General features: G+C 43.9%; 1 protein-coding gene across 1 annotated transcript in view; it reads right to left on the bottom strand.

Annotated features, from left to right (window-relative positions):
• LOC147430619 (uncharacterized) overlaps window positions 1-17,083 on the bottom strand; it is a 57,759-nt gene extending 40,676 nt beyond the window's left edge. The window contains exon 1 of the mRNA XM_086493210.1: window positions 16,552-17,083. The gene's annotated coding sequence lies outside the window, so the exon portion shown is untranslated. The remainder of the gene's footprint in view (window positions 1-16,551) is intronic.
• Between the last annotated feature and the right edge of the window lie 1,566 nt (window positions 17,084-18,649).

Genomic DNA, 18,649 nt, shown 5'->3' with positions numbered 1-18,649 from the left:
ACACTGTTTGGCTAGGACGTCATATACTTGCAGCGCAGAGAGAGGCCCGCCCCGCTGCAACACGTCATTGGCAAGAGGAGGACCTCACAATTGAGTTCTTGGCAGCTTTTTGGCAAAGGGTGTGGGACTCCAGACAGCCGAGGCGCGTCACTTTGTTCCAGTGGTTGGTTGCACACAGAGCCACAGCAGTTGGGAGCTAGCTTGTGCATAGTGGTCTCTCGGCCGCATGTACAGCCTGTGACCAGTTGGTGGAGAGTCAGCGTCACTGTCTTTGGGACTGTCCCTCGGCCCAGCAGGTGTGGCTACGAGTTCTTCGGCTGATGCCTGCCCTCTCCACGGCTCGACAGTACACTTGGGGGGCAGCAGCTTGGTCCACCCTCACGGGCCCGGCACTTCAGTTTGAGCTATCTTCCACCAGCAGGATGATAGTGATACAGGGGGGGCGACCTACACTCCAGCCTGTTACAGATCTTACTCCACAGGAGTGGAGCAGTGAGAGGGAGGAGTGTTGGGAGCTCATCAGCGGCTTAGCTCTCTAGTTCATCTGGCGGGCCCGCTGTTTCCGCATCTTTGAGGGTCGCCCTGTGCCACCAGCAGAGACTGTTCGTGACTTTTGGCTAGAGCTGATCCATACTCTCAGAGGACAGCTTGAGGGACTACAGGGCAGCTCTGACCGCATGCGGGAGCGCCGAGAGGCTTTCCTTCGACTCTGGCGCCCTGGGCCTTTTTACACCTTGGTCCAGGGGGTGCTCAGATGGCACTACTGTCCACGTGTGTGGCTTTTCCCTCCTCCCATCTCTTGATTTAGCCCCATTGTATATCTGCTGTTTTTTCATTAGGAGAGTCTCCCCATCATGCTTGTTGTAGCCCTCTCCTGCAGAGGTGGATGTAGCCCTATGGGCAGTTTTCATTAACTAATAGAAGGATCTTTTTCTCGGAAAAAAAAAAAAACGTTGTGGTTCCTTACAAGCTGCCCCGCACAAACTTGGCTGAATTTCGACTGTTCCGAACCGATTTCGGCAACATAACTGTACTAGGACCCTTCACAGTCAATATTCCCACGCATTGACTGACTTTCCCGACGCATACAGGCACTTTGCAAAACCTGGCGAGAATCTGCAGCACGCTGAATTCTCTGTTTTCAGCCCCGAAAATGCGCCAGATTACCTGTACAGCGGTCCCCTCGCATCCCCGAACCTCCTGGGGGTATTAAGGACCATTTAGGACCAAAACCCTAAACCTGCAAAAATACACAGCAGGCTGTAATTTACTGTTTCGGGCTCCGTTTCGCGTGCTGGTCGCATCCGTAGCAAGTCCTCGAGCTCCCACACCTGTAGGGCTACTTGCCCTTTGAATCAGACGAGATTTCTGGCGTGAAACCTCTCCGAATTCACCTGTACTTGCGGAGGATTAGCCGCTAGCTGATCCAGTACCTGTGCAAGAGGCTCTTGCCTCGGCAATCGCGCATGAACCCACACAACTGCCATAGGGGAGAGAGAGGGCAGTGCGTAGCATGCAGGGCATCACTCCTGGCACCGCACTGTACATAGGAGGGAAAGGAAGCACTCCATAGCTCTTAACCTGTGACAAAATCTGCAAATCAGCCCCTCCTCCCTTCAAATTCAGCGCCAACTCCTCCTTGCATTGGAAAGTGCACCAGAATGTGCCACTTGGCGCATTTACAAGCATTTTCCCGTTTCGGGGTTGCCGCCTAAAAATCTCCCAACCGGTTGCCCAGTTGACTTCACGACAAAGTAAGAAAATGTTCTCCTTGTCATTCCGGAGGTAATGACGCAAACACATTTTCAGGTCCCAAAATAGCAGTTTCCTAAATTTTAGGAGATACTACCATTGTATCTTTCTAGGTCTTCTGACCCCCTTTGTACACTGTAGCCACACCCAGAACTGAAATGTAGCCTCTGTAGCAAAGGATTCCACTTTGGCTAGTCAATGACCCCACTTTGGCTAACCATAGTCTTTGTCCAACCTTAGTGCTCTCTTGCCCTCAGGCCTGGACTCCCTCTGGACAGTTCCACACTAGCTATGCAATGCACGGCAGTTAAATTTCCCGAGGGGTGTTTCCAAAAAGTGAAAGTAAATAAATAATAAGAAAGAAATCAACAAAAAGGATAGATAGTAGTCACACGCTGGTGACATCTAATCTTTGATTGCACAAAGGTGTACAATGCGTATGCAATGGACTGATGCAACTTGGACTATGCCGATGACGACGACGGTGATGACAACGACGACTTGATGGCTGAAATCTGTGATCTAATCGCTGAATTTCGGGACTGTTTCAGTGGCTGAAAATAACTGTTTTGGCTGCGTTTTCTTGGCTGAAAAATGAGGTTTCTTAGAGCTGAAAACTGATGGTCTTTACGGGCTGAATCTGCTTCACTTTAGGTGAATGATACCGGTCTTAATTTGCTGCTAAAATCCAAAAACGCGAGGGGCTGAAATTGGCCTTTCTGTCGCCAGTGTTCTGCAAATGCAAAAACGCTAGGCTGATCTGCTGTGTCGTGATGACGCCGGGGCTGATCCTGCTATGGTGTAACTTGTCCACGGACACATAGGGTTGGGATGTGTCACGTGACATCCCCTCCTTTTCAAAGTGAGGTACTGGTACCGAACTGTATGGTGTCGAGGGAGATAGCCAACAGCGTTCGGAATCCTGGAAGGGACTCTTCGCCAACCCACTGTGCTGTGTGGGTCGAGCGGTACTTGAACTTCATAAAGGTCTGCAACGCTTGCTTCTTTGGGCTGCGTCGAAAGCGACTCAAAGTCTTCTGTGGCTCTTTTGATGCTTCAACTTCGTCGATTATCCTGCTTCTTTCGTCTTTAAGAATCTCCATGGCTGAAAATTCCTGAAACAATCTCCAACACAAAACCATGAACATATCCATTCCATGTAAAGTGAAGGAAAAAAATCTTGTCTTCTCTAAAGACTGTGCATGCAATGTAGATGAACATATAGACGGAGTAACAACCCGTTCATCAAACACATGCAAACAATGCGGTCGAATATTTACCTTGATTATCTAAGAGCAATTTGGAGGAATGAGGAAGGACAGGGGTGCCACTTGGCTTCCCTTGATTGGCCAGAGACATTGGGAAAAGGGTTGGTCTATGAAGAAAGTGGGAAAAGCGTGGGTGTAAAAAAAAACAAGGTAAAAAATTGCATGAAATGAGCGGCCGAAATTTGAGCGCATGAAAGCAGCATCCGCATTGACTGCGCAAAGAGATGGAGAGAGAGAGAGAGAGAGAGAGAGAGAGAGATTGAAGAAGGTGCGCGCACATGCTTTTTTAAGCTCTACACTGCAGGTCTACGGTAGCTCTGCGCTTTTGCTACCGGCAACTCACGCAGCTTTAATGTATTGATTTAATTTCCTTTTATGTGTATTTACCTCGTTGTCTTGCTCTCACCACCTCTTGCAACAACTGAGAGAGAGACAGATCGGAGTGGTTTTGTTCACGGGTATGTCCAAGAAGGGGCGAGGAATCTCTGCACTGTTTTCAGCATGTGTGAAGCAAGGGCCTCTCTCCATAAAGGATTTCTGTCCATGAGCATGTCCAGGAAGGGGCGCTCTAGTAATGTTCAGCAGATCAGCAGATGTGATGCAAAGGCCTCTCTCCAGACACAATCTACCAAGAAGGGGCAGGTAGTAATGTTCAGCAGATCATCAGATGTGATGCAAGGGCCTCTCTCCCGATGCAATCTACATGCACTGCAAGCCGAACTGTGTATATTGTGTCCTCTCTCCAGATGCAATCTACACGCACTGCAGGCCGAACTGTGTGTGCGTGTGTGTGTGTGTGTGTGTGTGTGTGTGTGTGTGTGTGTGTGTGTGTGTGTGTGTGTGTGTGTGTGTGTGAGAGAGAGAGAGAGAGAGAGAGAGAGAGAGAGAGAGAGAGAGAAAGAGAGAACCCAAGCTTCCTCACGTCGACGACATTGCAGCGAAATATCTTGAAGCTCTGCGCCAAGCACGCCTTCACAATTGCGAATCGAAGGCCTCTCTTCAGACACAATCAATGGGCACCAAAATTAACAACGATACTGTTAATTACAGGTATGATATTCTCTCTTTAGACACAATCAATGGGCACCAAAATTAACAACGATATTGTTAGTTAGAGGTATGATATTGTTAGTTAGAAATTGTGCTTGGCATTCCCTTGGTACAAATTCTGTCTTACACTGCTGTGTGTGTGTGTGTGTGTGTGTGTGTGTGTGTGTGTGTGTGTGTGTGTGTGTGAGAGAGAGAGAGAGAGAGAGAGAGAGAGAGAGGGGGGGGGGAGAGAAGAAGAAGAGAGTTTTAACGTCGTAGGAAACTATCCCAAGAGACCTTAAAGATCTAGCCGACGAGGAGAGTTGAACTCAAGACTTGTTGTTCAAGAGGGAAATGGGAGAGAGAGAGAGAGAGAGAGAGAGAGAGAGAGAGAGAGAGAGAGAATCAGAGCTATTAAGCAACTTGTGAATAGTACTTTGACTTCACATTTATTTTGGAAAAACTAACACAACCACTCACAATTGTGATTACTTTTATCAGCTCTTTTTTAGCTTGTAAACATGAAGACTTTGCTCTTATATCAATAGCATGATTGTAGGGGCCAATATGTATGTGTATGTGTATTTTCAACTTGTAAATAGGAAGATTTTTTCTTCAATCCTATATCCATAGCGTGATTGTAGTGGCCAATCCATGTGTGCATGTGTGTGTGTGTGTGTGTGTGTGTGTGTGTGAGAGAGAGAGAGAGAGAGAGAGAGAGAGTGGTGTCCTAATTGCAAGGTATCTCAAATTTTTCAGCTTGTGAATAGGAAGACTCTGCCTTTGCTCCTATATCAATGTCATGACTGTTGGCTAATCTTTGTGCATATTAATTTGTGCTCAGTATATGTTTGGTTAAAGAGAAAAAATATACATAAATATAAAAGTTGAAAGGAAACAGCTCAGTTTTAAGTTTCTTGAAAAATTAAGGGTCATAGGAAATTGGACATTGGTCATAACATTGGTCGTCGTCATCGCATTATTGTGAGACCCCAATACCCACAAAGGAAACCAATCCCTTTTCGTTTATGTTGATGGAAGTTATGGAACAGAAGCCCTATCTCGAATTTTATTATGCTGCATATCCACAGTAGCACTTTTGTACCTGTTTGGTGTGTAAAGTATCTAAACATTGGATTCATGCTAACTTCCAGTGTTCCTTGAATTAAATGGAGCAAAGTATACTAAATTGTTGTCATTTTCTTGATTTTATGAAAGAAAACTTGTCAGACAAAAGGCGTAAGTCCCAACATTGAAAGGGATACAAGTGGCGTGGGAAGGGTATATTCCCTACAGTATTATAAACAATGTGGAGAGCAGTGCCAACTCCACACCATACTTATGTATGGTTTGTTTTTTCCCCACAAAACACAAGGATGTTAATTGCACACTCGATGTATGTGATTGCATAATCTACATGTTAACAGTGCAAAGATGCATACTACTAGCAATGAGACATCATCACTCTAGCTTGTAGATACCATTGTAGTCGATGTAGAAGCCCGCTTGGATTTGTTAGCCTCACTCTTCTTCCTCTATTGACAAATAGGCTAGGCTAGTTGTGGCCCTTCTTTTTACAATAATGACACTTGATATCCTTACCTGGGCTAGATTCACTTACCATCACACCCATTTCTCAGGCTTCTGCAAAGCAAAGAGTAGGGAAACTAGGCAAAACGGGACTAGGAAAGTGTTATTGCTTATACACGCCAAGTCAAAGCCTGGGTTTCATCTTGAAGGTTTATGGCCTTACACAAAATGTCGACATTGTGAAGAAAATTCACCATATTGCTTGTTAAGGGTTGCTGGAGAAAGATGTGCTTACTCAGAGTGCTTTGGTTGCTATATGCCCAAATGTGCTGCGATCATGAAAGGATAAGAAGTTTCTCATGGGATTCTTCTATGAAATGTCATCGCTTGGATATACTGATTGCAAGATATGAAGTGAGGGACTTTCTCTAAACAGTATCACCTATGCGTGCATCTTGAAGGCATGTGTCTCTATGTAAGAGGAGAAATCTTTCTTGGCACTAGCTTAGCTGATATGTATGCCAAATGTGGTACACTTCAGAAAGCACAAAAAGTGCTTAACGCTTGCTTACTGTTCAAAATGGCGTACATTGATTTAGCTTACTCTAATACCAATAACATTAGATGTAGTACAAGTAATGGTAGGCATGATCTAGCAGAAGTGAATGTGACAGTCAACATGTTGGCATAAGTTGCAAAAGGGATGGCGATGGCAGAACACATACTAGTGGGAAGGTGGTGGAACAATGTAAGGAAGGTCTAGCAACCGATCCATCTAAGATTGTGCTTTGATGCAAAGGACCAATATCAAAGGTACACTTTTATTTTGTATTTTGATTTCCTTTATGTGATCAAATAGTGCTTAGATTACGTCATGTACACATTAAAGGAATGAAATTCACATCATTTTCATTGAAAAGATTGTAGATGAAGGTGACAAGGACTCAAGAATTTCTGTTATGCTCAACAAAGGAACACGTGGATAATACACCATGACATGGCAACGTGGAATGATACATGTCTTTATAAAACATCGACAGTGAGTTATTCCTTCTACAACTCTAGTATTTTTGCAATAAAAAAGCCCCTCCAACACTGGAGGAGAAGCATAAGTCCCCCTTCAACACTGGAGGAGATAAAAGTGGCGGGGGAAGGGCACGTTCCCTACGGTATAATTATAAATGTGGAGAATGGTGCCAACTCCACACCATATATACGTATAGTTTTTTCTTTGTTTTTTGGGCACAAGCATCGCAATGCACAAAATGCATCTCTTTCCATCTTTGAATGCTAGAATGTGCAATTTTTTTCCCATACATCTTGATGCAAAATCTCTTTTGTGATGCGAGGTGATAGAGTTTTTGGCAAAAGATTCAAGGAGAGATGCTAAGGAGCTATCATCCCAAGCTCTACCATCAGGTAAAATCCACATCACTATCACTTTTTCCTTCTTATCATCTGCATAGTAGAGCAATCAAGGCAAACTAGTTTCTGTATGATCGAAATCAATCAACTGTGGCAAATCACAATGGAAATGCCCATGCTTGATGCTCATACTATCATGTGCTCTTTCGGAAACTGTGTCAAGCCAAGGAAGAGACATGGAATGTGACTTCTTGACATACAAACTTTGCAGCTTTTCACGAACAATCCGCATACATTCGTGCTCATCCATGAGAGAAACATGCTCAAGATACAATATGTCATGCCTAGGAAAAGGGATCACATAACGATGCTGACTAAAATATAGGAAACCTTCACGAATGAAACACTCGAACAATGCGTGCGTATCAATCATGCAAACACATAATACTTCCTGTGATGGTTCTTTGGATCGAGGCTCGAGAGCCAAGATCGCTTCTTCGGGATCTATCGAATCTTCTTGTGGGGGATCTGTGGACCTTGACTCGAAAGCCAAGATCGATTCTTGGGAATTGAGCGAATCTACAACGAGGTTAGCTTTGCTAGAAAAAGCATCAACTAACACATCATCAATCACATCATCTTCGTGCAAGTCATCATGCTTGTCTTTGTCATCCAAATCATCATACAAATCCTTATCATTCAAATCATCATGCTTCGCATAAGCATGCAAATCCTGTGTGTCATGCTGTGGAGAAAAAGAGACTGAGAGAATCTCCTTATCCCGAATCCTTTCAATCTTGTCATGCATATTAGCAATGAGAGATGGAGAAGGAGAAGTATCCACTCCATGAAAGACAGTAGGAGAATCACTTTTGGCATTGAGAGTTAAAGTGCTAGCCTCCCAAACAATGAGAGGGTTGATTTCACGAAACCATTTCATGCCTAAAATCATATCACATCCTGAGAGAGGTGAAACAACAAATCTTCTAGTGAAGGCAGTCTGTTGAATTGCAAACAACACATCAAGGCACTCCTTCGTGATGAGAGCGTCCATACCAGGACGAAAGCCAGAGACCTCGATAGGAGACCTCGGACTAACTTCAAGGCGGACTCTCTCAACAAGAGAGGGGTTGATCACATCATGCATACTACCTGGGTCAAACAATATGACAAAACGGTGCCCTGACGTACGACCATAACATTTAATGAGAGAATCATCAATGGGAGGGTCCTGAGAAACTTTGGGCACAATCGTGTTATCATTCATTGCATTGACAGATGTAGTGGGTGTTGTGGGTTCTTTAGATTCATTCGATTCAAGCTTAGGACATGTTCTTTTTATGTGACCCTTAATGTGACAATGAAAACAACGACCTTCTTTAGAATAAGTGCTTTGTTCTTCCGAAGTGATGTATCCTCCTACAATTCCTTGTGCTACCTTTTCATCTGGAGTAAGCTTAGGTTTAGCAGTTGTGTTAGCCTTACCCTTAGATTCATTGGAAGAATTCTTTGTTGAGATACTGTTGGAAGATTGGTTAGAAGAGTTATCATTCTTACCATTCTTACCGTTCTGTGGAGTCTGCGAGGTACTTGTGGAAGTCTTGTTCTCCTTAGGCTTTCCCTTGTTGTGCTTCATCTCCTGTGTGTGAGCAATCGCTACCGCCTTGTTGAGATCGATTGGATCGAATACCTTGACATAGTACTTGATATACTCATCCAATCCAAAAAGAAAAGCCTCTTTGCGTTCATCATCTGACATGCGTAATTGGGTACCTAGCTGCAAAACACGATTAGAAAAAGACATAACCGGCATACTGTTTTGCTTGAGAGCTCGCCAATCGTCCTTCAATCGTGCAAGGTATTGAGGTGGCATAAACCGCGCCTTGAGCTTGTCTTGGAAATCAGCCCAACTAAAAGAGAGGGGCGTGAAATCATCGGCTGCCTCTAGGTGCCCGGCTAGCTGTGCGTCTTGTCATGCGTGGTACCAATTGATGGCATCACCGGCAAGGTACATAGCTGCCGTCAATACTTTGCTATTCCCTGTCTTCTTAGTGGTCACAAAATAAGCATTAAATTGATGCAACCAAGAATGAATCACTGTAGCATCCATCTTACCATCATACTTTCTGAAAGTCAACTTTTCTGTAACTGGATGGTTGGAATCCGCGTCGTGGCTTGCGCCACTTGACGAACTTCCACAATCTTTGGGTGGTTCGGTCTTCGAGGCTAGGATGTGGGAAATAAACTCTTGATGACAAATCTCCCTTTGAGCCTCGCATTCTTCGCGCTCGCGTTCAAAAGCAAGTCGATTTTCTTCTTGTTTTGCGGCAAGAGCAATGCGCTCACGCTCCTGAGCAAGGCGCTTGTCGTCCTGTAGATCCATCATGGCCATCATTTGCTTCATCATTGCCTCCATAAGGTCTGACGTAGATGGCGAAGGGGGAGGGTTGGAAAAACCTCCTGGTGGGGAGAATCCTTCGTCGCCTCTCTCATGCTCATCACCTAAAGGCAAAGTATCCATGCCGCTTCGGGTGACGACCATGCACTATGATCTTGGGGTCTTAAGCTCGCGAGGAACTTGGTTCTTGAGAGTCTTCAGGTTCTTGAGGTCCTTGATTCGTGAGAATCTTGGGTTCTTGAGGTTCTTGAGGGATTCTTTTGCTTGCAAATCGCGTTGGAGAAGGATCTTCTCTTCACCCGAGTTCTACCCTTTTCTGCAGGCGCACCCCTTGGCGGCCTTGCGCTCACACCAATGTTGCTTTTTCCCACCTCACATCGATTGGCCGGCCGCTAAGTGCACGGTCCGCTCTCAATGAGTGAAAAGAGACACAAGGGGAGACTGGACAAGCCCTTCTTTCTTGGGATTCCTGTCACTCTTCAACAAAACACGATTAGAAATCGCCACGCCCAAGTAAACTTGGGTTCGTGCTATCGCAACAAGCAAAAAAATTTCTTGTGGTTCTTTCCTTGAGTAATGCAGAACACTTCCAAAGCTCTGATACCAATGTTAGGTGCAGCGGAATGAATGTTGTATTTTCTCAAGATTAGTGATCTTTATTGCTCAAGGTTCCTTTTAGTTTTTTAGGGAAAGAGAGAGCTTTCCGTCTTATGGAGAGTGCTATGATCACGAACAAAGTGAGTGGATATTGTGCGTGCAAGTGAATGAGACTGAGAGAAGGAGAGAGAAGAGATACGACACCCGAGAGGTTGTAAAACCCTCCTCCGAAGGCCCCACTCTCGTCAGCGAGAGTGGTCTAATCTTTGATTGCACAAAGGTGTACAATGCGTATGCAATGGACTGATGCAACTTGGACTATGCCGATGACGATGACGGTGATGACGACGACGACTTGATGGCTGAAATCTGTGATCTTCTAATCGCGGAATTTCGGGACTGTTTCAGTGGCTGAAAATGACTGTTTTGGCTGCGTTTTCTTGGCTGAAAAATGAGGTTTCTTAGAGCTGAAAAATGAGGGTCTTTACGGGCTGAATCTGCTACACTTTAGGTGAATGATGCCGGTCTTAATTTGCTGCTAAAATCCAAAAACGCCAGGGGCTGAAATTGGTCCTTCTGTTGCCAGGGTTCTGCAAATGCAAAAACGCTAGGCTGATCTGCTGTGTCGTGATGACGCCGGGGCTGATCTACTGTGCACAAATCGCCAAGGCTGATCTGATGCAAAAACGGTAGGTCTTCTGTGGAGAAAACGCCAGAGTAGTCGCGGGGGTTGGTCTTGCTAAGAAGTTGCCTGTTGAGCAAGGTGCTCCTGCTGCCTCTTCTGCCAGAAAGTGCTAACTTGGGTTTGCTTATATATTAACTTAGCAAAATTGCCCTACCTACTTTTGTTGGAAAGTCACTTAAAAATAATAAGTGAAAATAACCAATAAATAGGAAAATAGGCTAAATGACTGGAAAATTCCCCTAACCGATGCTATAATGGGAATTCCGATGATCATGTTGTGTGCAACCGGAGGATATGCATCTATGCTAAGTGACTGGGCATGCACGGTCTACGAATAGACTCACAAAAGTGCCAGATCACTACTAATCTAAACTGACTGAACTGACTGAACTCTGCTATGGTGTAGCTTGTCCACGGACACATAGGGTTGGGATGTGTCACGTGACAAGATCCAGCCTAGCGTTTTCAGCAGTAGCAGTGTCACGTGCATATCTAACCCTATGTGCATGTGGACAAGCTACTTCATGTCTAGGCTTCAGGTCATCTTAGGAAGTGTTCTGACACCATTGTGAGTCTGTTCACAGGCCGTGCATGTCCAGGCGCTTAGAAAAGTTGCATATCCTCTGGTTGCACACAACATGATCATCAACATGACAGTCAGTAGCCATCATGAGCATTTTACAGTGCATAGAACCCATTTTCCCTATTTTAGCCATTTTTCACTTATTATTAATAAGTGACTTTGTTGGGAAACTAGGTAGGGCAAATTGGCTAAGTGGATATTTAAGAAAAGCTAGCGCTAGCACTTTCTGGCAGAAGAGGCAGCAGAGTACCTAACCTTGCAGTGCACCTTCTCAGCAAGAACCGACAGGAATACCTAGCGTTTTTCAGCCATCAAGACCAGCCAGTGTTTTCATCTTGCAGATCAGCCTTGGTGTTTCTGCAGCAACAAGCCTAGCATTTTCAGCAGTACCCCATCAGCCTGGCGTTTTTAACTTTGTAGATTCACATCAGCGTTTGCAGATTCCCGACGACAGGATCAGCCCTCGCATCAGCGTTTTCAGTTTCACCACTTAGACTCTGCAGCAGCAGCCCCAAACCTCGCAGATCTCACCTTTTCGTAGCAGATCCTTGCCGTGTGGTCAGATTAGCCAACGTTTTCAGTTTCAGCCCGCTGTTCGCAGATTTCAGCATCTGCGTTTTCAGCGCATCGTCGTCGCATCGTCGCCATCGCCGTCCTCGCCGACATAGAGTCAGAATTCAGCAAATAGCATATTTGCAAATTTCAGCCCCTAGCGTTTTCAGATTTCAGCCCGTCTCGTCGCCGTCATCATTGTCGTCGACATCGTCAGCAAGTCCATTGCATCTAGACCATTGTACTAGCATTGCAGCTAAGAAATCTGTGTTTTTTCTCACTTAAGTTACTAATCTGGGTTATATCATTTCTGCAGAAGGCGTCAAGTTAGACCCCGGGAAGGTGGAACACGTACGTAATTGGGATTTGCCCAAAGCTTCATATCATGTGTGTTCTTTTCTTGGTTTATGTCAAGCATATAGTTCGCACACAGAGAATTTTGCACGCATTGCCGCACCCATGACAGATGTTTTGAAAAGAATAAAGACTCGCCGACAGCGCGTGGATTTGCCCAAGGCAGCCATTGGGACTTTCGCAGCTCTCAAGGTTGCGGTGACGCAAGCGCCGTGTCTTATCCTTGCCTCTTGGGATGACCCCTTTGAGGTATGGACGGATGCGAGTTTCAGTAGCATGGCCGTTCGGTTGCATTCCTTAGTCGGAAGCTCAATAGTGCAGAAAAGAACTATTCAGTTTATGATAAAGAACTTATGTCTGTCATTCACTCTCTTAAGCATTGGAAGCATTTTCTGTATGGTAGAGAGTTCACAGTTCGCATTGATCACCAAGCCCTCAAGTGGCTCCAGTTTATGCCTAGTGCGCATTGGAGTGATAGCCAAGCACGGTGGTCACGATTTTTTGAGCAATTTGAAGGTTTGATTGAGTGTGCGTGGAAAAGCTAACCCTATTGCAGATGCGTTAAGTCGCAAAGGACAGATTCTCGCGAGTCAAGATCCACAGTTTCTCTTTAGGATGTGTCTTTTGACAGCATGAAGAACCAGTACGCAGATTCCAAGTTTGGTAAGCAATGGTTGCAAGCTCTTTCTTCCCAAGGGCCTAGCAACTATCTCATTCGTGAAGGTTTATTGTATTTTCGTCACCGTCTATGTGTGTTGCCCTCTCTCAAGACAACCATATTGCACGATGCACATGACTCTCACGGGTGGGCATAGGGGAATAAACACCACTCTAGAAAAAATAGAAAGATTCTTTTATTGGCCTAAAATGCGAAAGGATGTGTTTTGTTATGTCCCACAGTGCACTATTTGTCAAAAGGTAAAAGCTCCTTGGGATAAGCAGCAAGACCTCTTGCTTCCGCTGGCTATTCCCCATGGACCTTTTCAGGATATTTCCATGGATTTTGTGACTAACCTTCCACCTAGGTTGCATTCAAGGAACACTAAATGTTTGACAATTGTTGACCGTTTCAGCAAGTTTTGCATGTTGATTCCTTGTAAGGCCACAGTCACCGCACACAATGTAGCACGGGAGTTCATAAAGCATTGATACCACCTCTGTGGTTTGCCAAAGTCGATTGTTTCAAATAGAGATGTTAAATTTAAGTCCAATTTTTTGCGCGCACTCTTTAAAAATTTTGGCACTAAGTTGAATTTCTCATCGGCTTTTTATCCACAGTCAAATGGTCAAACAGAAATTTACAATCAATTGGCTTTTGATGTTTTGAAGTCATATGTGCATGATCAGCAGTCTCATTGGGAGCTCTATCTCCCATTGGTTCAAGCTATTTTGAATGACTCTTATTCCTCTGCCATTGGTCGAACTCCGTATGAGGCAGCTTTTGGCTGTCCGTTCCAGCCACTTTTGACTCACTTGGTCAGTCAAATGCCTGATGCCAATGCTGAAAGGCAATCGTTGGATGAGATTTCTGAGAGTGTGAAGCTTCGGCTAAGCAAGGCTTAGGAGTCTTACTCACGACAGGCTAACAAACATTGTCAGGATGTTTCCATCAAGGAAGGGGATTGGGTTTATTTAAGAATCATGAAGCAACGTCTTAAGCAAGTTGGAAAGAAGTGTTCTAAGTTGTCTTTCAAAATGTATGGTCCATTTCCTATCATTAAAAAGATCAATGAGATTTCGATGAAATTGCAATTGCCTAACTCATGGTCAATGCACAATGTTTTCCATGTTTCTTGGTTGAAAGATCTCTATCCAAAACAATAGATGTAGACATCTCATGTAGCCGAAAGATGTGTGAGACAACAGCTTTGCCAAATGATCAGCCTTCAGTGTCTTCTTCATTGGCACAAAATGAGCCTGCTTGCTAAATCTATCCATTATAGTCAATATGCCATCATATCCACTCTTAAGTCTTGGAAACATCAAAAATAAAGTCCATTGCAATACTCTCCCAAAGGGCGATTTGGAATCAGTAGAGTTTTGAGGAGTCCCATCGCCTTGTCCCTATCATATTTTACTTTCTGACATATCATACAAGTACGCACAAATTCATCCATGTCCTCCTTGGGCCAATAGAGATATCTCTCGACACTTAAGTGTTGCCTCTATGCCCTTGTGCCCAAACAAAAGGAGGACTATGAGAGAATAAAAACCCTTTCTGAGAGAAGATCTTGAAACTATCTTCCCAATATGTATCCTGCTGAAAACCTCACCGAAATTCGAATTTGTAGCATACTAAACTTGCATTTCATCAAAGTTACCATGATGTAGTGAAGTAACAACAGATATATGTGGCTTGCAAGACAACACGTCGTCCACTTTCCCTTCAGATATATCGGAAATGGAATTGCGACAAAATGTTCATCCATCTCATATGCTTCTCAAAAAGCTTGTGTTTTGGGATAACAAGTATCTCAAACTCCAATGATCCCTGTACACTGTAAAATCTAGCCGAGCAAGTAATGCCTCCATTGAGTTAAAGCACGCATCACTGCTAAGAACTCCTTCTCATAGTCTGTGCAACGCTCTCTAGCTTAGACGACATCCTACTTTCATAAGCTATGACATGGCCATCTTGCATTAAGACCACTCCTAGATTGCTCCCACAAGCATCACAATAGATCTCTACAAATCTAGTAACTTCAACACTAGCCCTATAGTCAAATTGTGCTTCATCCTTCAATCTCTCACAAAACGTAACCTACGAGGATCTCTACGTGAAAGGAGTCCCTTTCTGAGTCACGGTATGCAACGGCGAAGCAAACTTTGAAAATTGTTGAATAAACCATCCTCCTTCAGCCTTCAATCTCTCACAAAACGTAACCTACGAAGATCTCTACGTGAAAGGAGTCCCTTTCTGAGTCACAGTATGCAACGACGAAGCAAACTTTGAAAATTGTTGAATAAACCATCCTGCTTCAGCCTTCAATCTCTCACAAAACGTAACCTACGAAGATCTCTACGTGAAAGGAGTCCCTTTCTGAGTCACAGTATGCAACGGCGAAGCAAACTTTGAAAATTGTTGAATAAGCCATCCTGTAGTAACAACATAATCCGAAAAAGACTTACATTGCGCACGTTCCGAAGAGTTTGCCGATGTCATATTGCAACCACCTTGGCTGAATCCATACTTTGCAAAGACAATATGTTTCAGAAAGTGTATCTCTGAAGGAGTCCCATTTATAACCAATATATGCTCCCTCCAAGCCTAAAATACTTTTAGCAAATGCTCTTTGTGTTTGGTCTCGAATTGGGAGAAAACAATGATATCATTAAAGAACGTGCCCACGAACTAGCGATACTCTGTCAAGATCCGATCCATCAACTTGTTGAGCGTTGCAAGAGCATTGGTGAGTTTGAAAGGCATCACAAAATACTCAAACAATCCAAAGGACGTCCTAAACAGGTCTTGTATACATCCAAGAGCGATCCTAATCTGACGGTAGTCAATTTTAAGCTCAATTCTGCTAAAGCAAGTACAATCCTGTAATCTATAAGTTACAAGTATATCATCGATCCTAGGTATTGAAACCTGTCCTTGATGGTGATCGTGTTGAGAGCCCTATAGTTGATGCACATCCTCCAATATTCGTCTTTCTTCTGAACTAGCGAAACCGGGGAACAAAAAAGTGATGTACCGAAACGTGATGTACTATGCTGGATCAATCCTTTCTACAAAAGGTCTTGTACTTGGCTCATTATTGAGCTCAGCTCACTCTGCAAGGAAACAGATCTGTAGTGTGATCCTCTGGTCTTTTGTGTGATAACTCATAAGGCAAACCCTTAGAAAAACAATCGGCTTGAGGTTGCACAAAACTTTGCTGCCTTGACTCTGACTTTGACAAACCCTTACTAACAGCTGTCATCCACACTACTGAGAAAGATTGAGTAAACAAAAAGGTTGGATTCCATTAATTTAGAAATGGTCAAACCTGATAAAGGGGCACAGATTCACCTTTCAATTTTACATCAATCACTATTTCCCAACCCTTGCTATTCTTCAATTGGTTTTTCTTCCCCATAATATAACACACACACCTCATGCAGACAAACCCTTGCTAGTTTCTAACAAGTTCTTGACCTCGTTTCTTCCTTTTTTACACACACACACACACTACACCAGATGATGTTACTTTAGCCATGCAATCTTGAATCCTGCAAAGGCAGATGAGATATAGCTATACCTAAGAGACAAATAGAAATAAATGCAAAATAAAAGGCTATCCTTTTTCTCTTGACTTTCTGTATTCAAGTATGAAGACAACATGAAAGACCGTAGAGATTTCACATTTCACCTATCCTAGACTCTTAAATTTTCATGTTCTTGAGCATTGATCCATTTACTCCAAAAAAAAGTCTGAGAATCGTTTACATTTACCTTAACACTAAACGGTACGGCCCTCTGCCAAGCGCCGCGAGGGAGTATAATTTGAGAAGGGCCGCTTTGAGCCTCACTCACAGAGCCACAAGGCAGCGGCTTTGACAATCCGCAGGTTGCGTTGGAGAATCGGCTTACCGTGCAGGTCTCAGGAGACTAGAAGCAATGGAGAGTCAGCCAGCCAAGATGGAGAGTTGGTGACTCGGCTGGCTGCTGCAGGTCGCAGGCTGCAGAGTAGTTCTCATGGGCTGCAGACCCTTCTCGTTTCCTCATAACGGCCCCGAAGAAACCTCCTAGCAAGAACTATAATCTGGTTCAACTGAGATATTGCAGGGTCGTAAGGCGCCACAATACTTGTTTATGCTCTCATGTTGTCTACGGGACGAGGCTAGAGCATAGCTCTGGCATAGCGAGCTCCTTTTGGCGCATCAGGGCAAATTGAGAAGGAGATGTTTGCCAAGAGAGATAAGATCGCTTATTTGAAGAGCTTCTTGTTCTAACAGGTCCATCTTGCCAGGGCATTTTGAAACACGATAAATACTAGGGTAAAGGGGCCAGTATTAGAACCTTTAAAACGTAGGAATCAATAGTGGGACATTTTAAATTGAAATGATTCAATCTTAGGATAGAATGAATTGTTTTGAACAAAAGTGCCATGAAAAGATAGCTCATTTAATGCACTCCACGTTCCCAATGCTATTTGCATCATGATTATCAACATTCTTAAAGATATTTGATGTTTAATTTGAAGGTGTTCCGATTTTCTCGGGTTTACAAAACTGATCAGGTTTACAAAATTGGCCGAGTTTATAAATACGCCCCGATCTAATCGTTGAGATTAAGCCGCCCTTCGAAACCCCTCACTTGAGTTGGGAGGTGGTGCGTGTGAGATAGTGTTGAGGGGAGGCTTCCATGGCTAAGAGCTCAAGAGTACCAAGCAAAAGAGGGAAAGATACCCAACTCTCAAAACTGTCTTTTGCACGCAGGATGCCGTGGTGGTCTTGATTGACATGCGTTTTGGGGACTACACCACTGCAAAGTTCTTCATCGGTAGTCTTAAGGATGGGCCACCCTCTTGTTGAGCTCATGAGCAGAATGCATGTAGACTCGAATGGTCGGCTTGAGACGGTTTCAAATCGTGATGCTTTATGGGTAAAGGAGAGATCTCCTTCATGTGCAATTGAAAGTAGTTCCATGAAAGCCACAGATTTTTGTTTGGCGGTGGTGGCCATGGAACTTTAAAACTACACTAAAGGTTGGTTTTCCATGAACACTGCTCCTCAATACATGTTCCCACAAGGGAACATGAAACAAGTAAGCCCCTAGGTACAAGCTTTGGTGTGTCCATATTAAAGGCCTCTCATCGGCTCGATCGTGAAGTCCTTGAGGCCCCAATAAGCAAATTTGAATAAAGATCTCGGATGGACGCAATGCGTCTCGAGATAGCCTTGAGCGTAGGACCTATAACACTCACCCCTACCTCAACAGAGCTCAATTTCCTCATTGAGCATGCCATCATCACCTTGGATCTCAAACACAAGGAAGCATAGAGCGTAAGGACCTGAAACGCTAAAAGGAGAATTAGAAAAAAGCACTATGTCCAACACCATATCTATACTATATATAATTGAGCTTAAAATTTTCAAGGAAGGAGAGGGCATCCATGTGTCACTCTCTCCTTCATTTCAAGAACTTAAGAAACATTTGGTTTGAAATGTAAAAGTGAAGAGTAAGTAGCAAGTATGTTGTCCCAATCTTTGCAGCAGGACACGTTAGTTAGATTCTATGAAGATGCTTGTCTATACTATATATAATTGAGCTTAAAATTTTCAAGGAAGGAGAGGGCATCCATGTGTCACTCTCTCCTTCATTTCAAGAACTTAAGAAACATTTGGTTTGAAATGTAAAAGTGAAGAGTAAGTAGCAAGTATGTTGTCCCAATCTTTGCAGCAGGACACATTAGTTAGAATCTATGAAGATGCTTGTCCAAAAGGTTGGATAAGGAAATGGCAGGACAGGGCACGTAGAGAGAGAGGGAGAGGGAGAGAGAGAGAGAAAAAAATCTGCCTGAAATATCAGTCTGGGAATTGTTTTGAAA

Source organism: Adiantum capillus-veneris, chromosome 21 (assembly GCF_014529385.1).
Source record: "Adiantum capillus-veneris isolate H3 chromosome 21, ASM1452938v2, whole genome shotgun sequence".
NCBI classification, from domain to species: Eukaryota; Viridiplantae; Streptophyta; class Polypodiopsida; order Polypodiales; family Pteridaceae; genus Adiantum; species Adiantum capillus-veneris.
The sequence above is the reverse complement of the archived record's forward strand: the minus strand, read 5'-3'. Positions and strand labels throughout refer to the sequence as shown.